Source organism: Triticum aestivum, chromosome 5A, assembly GCF_018294505.1.
Source record: "Triticum aestivum cultivar Chinese Spring chromosome 5A, IWGSC CS RefSeq v2.1, whole genome shotgun sequence".
NCBI classification, from domain to species: Eukaryota; Viridiplantae; Streptophyta; class Magnoliopsida; order Poales; family Poaceae; genus Triticum; species Triticum aestivum.
Window position 1 is genome coordinate 311,931,556 of NC_057806.1, and position 6,554 is coordinate 311,938,109.

The window sequence follows — 6,554 nt, forward strand, 5'->3', positions numbered from 1 at the left end:
TTGGGCACCGACCGCGTCAGCGGATCAGTCTGATCTACTGGAGGATCGGGCATCAACACCGGCACCTGCTCCGACACCAGCACCAACTCTACAAGGAGCACCATCTCCGGCAACAGCAGCGGCTTCGGCACCTGCACCAACACTTGCACTTGCACTTGCATCTGCTCCGGCCCGTGCAGTTGCACCGGCAATAGACTGGGCTGCAGTTCGCACTTCATATACCAAAGTCCTTACAAAAACCGACATGTCCACCTTCTTGGTAAGCATTGGCCGCCCAAGTGCTTCGTTCTTTTTTCTTTCCATGTTATTTCACATGATTCACTGTGTTGATCTAACTGTTTGGGTATGTCTTCTTGTTTGCAAACAAAGAATTCCTAGAGCAACGAGGGAGTCGTTCAACAATCCGGGCGACCGCGGCCAAGTTTCTCTTACCATGCGCAGCTTTGGTGTGAATGAACCTGCTCAATATATCGTAAGTACAAAGGATGGTCGCATGATGATTGATGCTAAAGGATGGTCATGGTTCAAATCTAAATCATATCTTGCGGCAGGGGATGATGTCAAAATCGAACTTTCTCAGCAAGGAGAGCTAGTCCAAATCAACTTTGAAATTCTTCAGTAGCAGCACGCAACTGCCTAACTGATCTATCCTCCAAGAGATTTTGATGTAATGATCTGGCATGGTGAAACAAGTGTCCTGTGTGTATAAGTAGTACGATAGTATTATTTATCACATGGTATATCGTTGATAGAATTGCAACTCTGATTGCTGGTTAGGAATTGTTGTTCGATGTCATTCCAACAGCTGCCGTGCTTTATTCAATTTTGTGTATTCGCCTTGCGACAGCATCTAAAACCAGCGACGTACCGTTCGCTTGCAATATGAAAAGCGCTGAGGTAGAACACATGGCCCCCCAACATGTAGGGTCGGCCTACGGCCCAAAGTCCAGAACCTGGTTTCGAGAAGCACTAGCTCAGTGCAGAAGTGGCGTCCTCCTCCTGCTGTGGGTTGGGCGAAGATGAATGTTGATGCTGCGTTATCTTGCAATGGTGAAAGGGGAGCCCTGGCAGTTGTGAGACGGGATTATACAGGCTTCTTCCTTGGAGCATCGACACTGGTGTGCGAAAGTGTTACTGATCCAGAGATCCTAGAGGCAATGGCATGTTGCGAGGGGCTATCTCTGGCTCTTGACTTAAACCTGCAACAAGTTCAGATTTGCACCGATTGTTCAGCAACAGTCAAGCATATCAGAGAGGCATACTTGGGGCCCAGCAAAGTTATTATGGATGAGATCAAGATGAAGAAGATGTTGGAAATATGCCCTAGAGGCAATCATAAAATTATTATTATTATATTTCCTTGTTCATGATAATTGTCTATTGTTCATGCTATAATTGTGTTATCCGGAAATCATAATACATGTGTGAATACATAGACCATAACATGTCCCTAGTAAGCCTCTAGTTAACTAGCTAGTTGATCAATAGATAGTCATGGTTTCCTGACTATGGACATTGGATGTCCTTGATAACGGGATCACATCATTAGGAGAATGATGTGATGGACAAGACCCAATCCTAAGCATAGCACAAGATCGTGTAGTTCGTTTGCTAGAGCTTTTCCAGTGTCAAGTATCATTTCCTTAGACCATGAGATCGTGTAACTCCCGGATGCCGTAGGAGTGATTTGGGTGTACCAAACGTCACAACGTAACTGGGTGACTATTAAGGTATACTACAGGTATCCCCGAAAGTATCTGTTGGGTTGACACGGATCGAGACTGGAATTTGTCACTCCTTATGACGGAGAGGTATCTCTGGGCCCACTCGCTAATGCATCATCATAATGAGCTCAATGTGACCAAGTGTTTGGTCATGGGATCATGAATTACGGTATGAGTAAAGTGACTTGCCGGTAACGAGATTGAACGAGGTATTTGTATACCGACGATCGAATCTCAGGCAAGTAACGTACCGATTAACAAAGGGAATTGTATACGGGATTGATTGAATCCTCGACATCATGGTTCATCCGATGAGATCATCGTGGAACATGTGGGAGCCAACATTGGTATCCAGATCCCACTGTTGGTTATTGACCGGAGAGTCATCTCGGTCATTTCTGCATGTCTCCCGAACCCGTAGGGTCTACAAACTTAAGGTTCGGTGATGCTAGGGTTGTAGAGATACTAGTATGCAGTATCCCGAAAGTAGTTCGGAGTCCCGGATGAGATCCCGGACGTCACGAGGAGTTCCGGGATGGTCCGGAGGTGAAGATATATATATAGGAAGTCAAGTTTCGGCCATCGGCAAGGTTTTGGGGGTAATCGGTATTGTACCGGGACCACCGGAAGGGTCCCGGGGGTCCACCTATCCCGGAGGGCCCCATGGGCTGAAGTGGGGAAGGGAACCATCCCCTAGTGGTCTGCTGCGCCCCCCTTGGGCCTCCCCCTGCGCCTAGGGTTGGAAACCCTAGGGGTAGGGGCGCCCCACTTGGCTTGGGGGCAAGCCACCCCCCTTGCCCCCCCCCCTTGAGATCCAATCTCTAGGGCCGGCGCCCCCCCTAGGGGCCCTATATATAGTGGGGGGAGGGAGGGCAGCCGCACCAAGTCCCTGGCCCCTCCCTCTCCCCACGTAACACCTCTCTCTCTCTCTCTCTCTCTCTCTCTCTCGTTGGAGCTTGGCGAAGCCCTGCCGAGATCACCGTTGCTTCCACCACCACGCCGTCGTGCTGCTGGATCTCCATCAACCTCTCCTTCCCCTTGCTGGATCAAGAAGGAGGAGACGTCTTCCCAAACGTACGTGTGCTTAACGCGGAGGTGGTGTCCGTTCGGCGCTAGGTCATCGGTGATTTGGATCACGACGAGTACGACTCCATCAACCCCGTTCTCTTGAACGCTTCCGCTCGCGATCTACAAGGGTATGTAGATGCACTCCCCTCTCCCTCGTTGCTAGATGACTCCATAGATTGATCTTGGTGATGCGTAGAAAATTTTAAAATTCTGCTACGTTCCCCAATAGTGGCATCATGAGCTAGGTCTATGCGTAGTTTCTATGCACGAGTAGAACACAAGTTGTTGTGGGCGTTGATTTTGTCAATTTACTTGTTGTTACTAGTCTTATCTTGATTCGGCGGCATCGTGGGATGAAGCGGCCCGGACCGACCTTACACGTACGCTTACGTGAGACTGGTTCCATCGATTGACATGCACTAGTTGCATAAGGTGGCTAGCCGGTGTCTGTCTCTCCCACTTTAGTCGGATCGGATTCGATGAAAAGGGTCCTTATGAAGGGTAAATAGAAATTGGCACATCACGTTGTGGTTTTGGCGTAGGTAAGAAACGTTCTTGCTAGAAACCTATAGCAGCCACGTAAAAACTTGCAACAATAATTAGAGGACGTCTAACTTGTTTTTGCAGCATGTGCCATGTGATGTGATATGGCCAAAAGGATGTGATGAATGATATATGTGATGTATGAGATTGATCATATTCTTGTAATAGGAATCACGACTTGCATGTCGATGAGTATGACAACCGGCAGGAGCCATAGGAGTTGTCTTTATTTATTTATGACCTGCGTGTCAACATAAACGTCATGTAATTACTTTACTTTATTGCTAAACCATTAGCCATAGTAGTAGAAGTAATAGATGACGAGATAACTTCGTGAAGACACGATGATGGAGATCATGGTGTCATGCCGGTGACGATGATGATCATGGCGCCCCGAAGATGGAGATCAAAAGGAGCAAATGATATTGGCCATATCATGTCACTATTTGATTGCATGTGATGTTTATCATGTTTTTGCTTCTTATTTGCTTAGAACGACGGTAGTAAATAAGATGATCCCTCACAATAATTTCAAGAAAGTGTTCCCCCTAACTATGCACCATTGCTAAGGTCCGTTGTTCCGAAGCACCACGTGATGATCGGGTGTGATAGGCTCTAACGTTCGCATAAAACGGGTGTAAGCCAGATTTACACACGCAATACACTTAGGTTGACTTGACGAGCCTAGCATGTACAGACATGGCCTCGGAACACGGAAGACCGAAAGGTCGAACATGAGTTGTATAGAAGATACGATCAACATGAAGATGTTCACCAATGATGACTAGTCCGTCTCACGTGATGATCAGACACGGCCTAGTTGAATCAGATCATTTATCACTTAGATGACTAGAGGGATGTCTATCTGAGTGGGAGTTCATTAAATAATTTGATTAGATGAACTTAATTATCATGAACTTAGTCTAAAATCTTTGCAATATGTCTTGTAGATCAAATGGCCCACGCTAATGTTGCCCTCAACTTCAACGCGTTCCTAGAGAAAACCAAGCTGAAAGACGATGGCAGCAACTACACGGACTGGGTCCGTAACCTGAGGATTATCCTCATAGCTGCCAGGAAAGCATATGTCCTTGATGCACCGCTAGGTGAAGCACCTTTTTTCCCTGCAGAACAAGATGTTATGAACGCTTGGCAGACACGTAGTGGTGATTACTCCTTGGTTCAGTGCGGCATGCTTTACAGCTTAGAACCGTGGCTCCAAAAGTGTTTTGAGCAACACGGAGCATATGAGATGTTCCAAGAGCTAAAAATGGTTTTCCAAGCTCACGCCCGGGTCGAGAGATATGAAGTCTCCGACAAGTTCTACAGTTGTAAGATGGAGGAGAACAGTTCTGTCAGCGAGCACATACTCAAAATGTCTGGGCTGCATAACCGCTTGTCTCAGCTAGGAGCTAATCTCCCGGATGATGCGGTCGTTGACAGAATCCTTTAGTCGCTCCCACCTAGCTACAAGAGCTTTGTGATGAACATCAATATGCAGGGGATGGAAAAGACCATTCCCGAGGTATATTCAATGCTGAAATCAGCGGAGGTGGAGATAAAAAAGGAACATCAAGTGTTGATGGTGAATAAAACCACTAAGTTCAAGAAAGGCAAGGGTAAAAGAACTTCAAGAAGGACAGCAAGGGAGTTGCCGCGCCCGATAAGCAAGCTGCCGGGAAGAAGTCAAAGAATGGACCCAAGCCTGAGACTGAGTGCTTTTATTGCAAGGGAAACGGTCACTGGAAGTGGAATTGCCCCAAGTACTTAGCGGAAAAGAAGGTCGGCAATACCAAAGGTATATGTGATATACATGTTATTGATGTGTACCTTACCAGCGCTCGTAGTAGCTCCTGGGTATTTGATACCGGTGCAGTTGCTCATATTTGTAACTCAAAACAGGAACTGCGGAATAAACGGAGACTGGCAAACGACGAGGTGACGATGCACATCGGGAATGGTTCCAAGGTCGATGTGATCGCCGTCGGCACGCTACCTCTGCATTTACCTACGGGATTAGTTTTAAACCTCAATAATTGTTATTTAGTACCAGCTTTGAGCATGAACATTGTATCTGGATCTCGTTTAATGCGAGATGGCTACTCATTTAAATCAGAGAATAATGGTTGTTCTATTTATATGAGAGACATGTTTTATGGTCATGCCCCGCTGGTCAATGGTTTATTCTTATTTGATCTCGAACGTGATGTTACACACATTCATAGTGTGAATGCCAAAAGATGTAAGGTTGATAATGATAGTCCCACATACTTGTGGCACTGCCGCCTTGGTCACATTGGTGTCAAACGCATGAAGAAACTCCATGCAGATGGACTTTTGGAGTCTCTTGATTACGAATCATTTGACACGTGCGAACCATGCCTCATGGGTAAAATGACCAAGACTCCATTCTCCGGAACAATGGAGCGAGCAACCAACTTATTGGAAATTATACATACTGATGTGTGCGGTCGAATGAGCGTTGAGGCTTGCGGTGGCTATCATTATGTCCTCACCCTCACAGATGACTTAAGTAGATATGGGTATGTCTACTTAATGTAACACAAGTCTGAGACCTTTGAAAAGTTCAAGGAATTTCAGAGTAAGGTTGAGAATCAACGTGACAGGAAAATCAAGTTCTTACGATCAGATCATGGGGGAGAATATTTGAGTCACGAATTTGGCACGCACTTAAGGAAATGTGGAATAGTTTCACAACTCACGCCGCCTGGAACACCACAGTGTAATGGTGTGTCCGAACGTCGTAATTGCACCCTATTGGGTATGGTACGATCTATGATGTCTCTTACCGATCTAGCGCTATCTTTTTGGGGTTATGCTATAGAGACTGCCGCATTCACTTTGAATAGGGCTCCATCGAAATCCGTTGAGACGACACCGTATGAATTGTGGTTTGGTAAGAAACCTAAGCTGTCGTTTCTGAAATTTGGGGATGCGATGCTTATGTCAAGAAACTTCAACCTGAAAAGCTCGAACCCAAATCGGAAAAATGCGTCTTCATAGGATACCCTAAAGAAACTATTGTGTATACCTTCTATCTTAGATACGAAGGCAAGACATTTGTTGCCAAGAATGGATCCTTTCTAGAGAAAAAGTTTCTCTCGAAAGAAGTAAGTGGAAGGAAAGTAGAACTTGATGAAGTATTGCCTCTTGAACCGGAGAGTGGCGCAGCTCAAGAAATTATTCATGAGCTGTCTG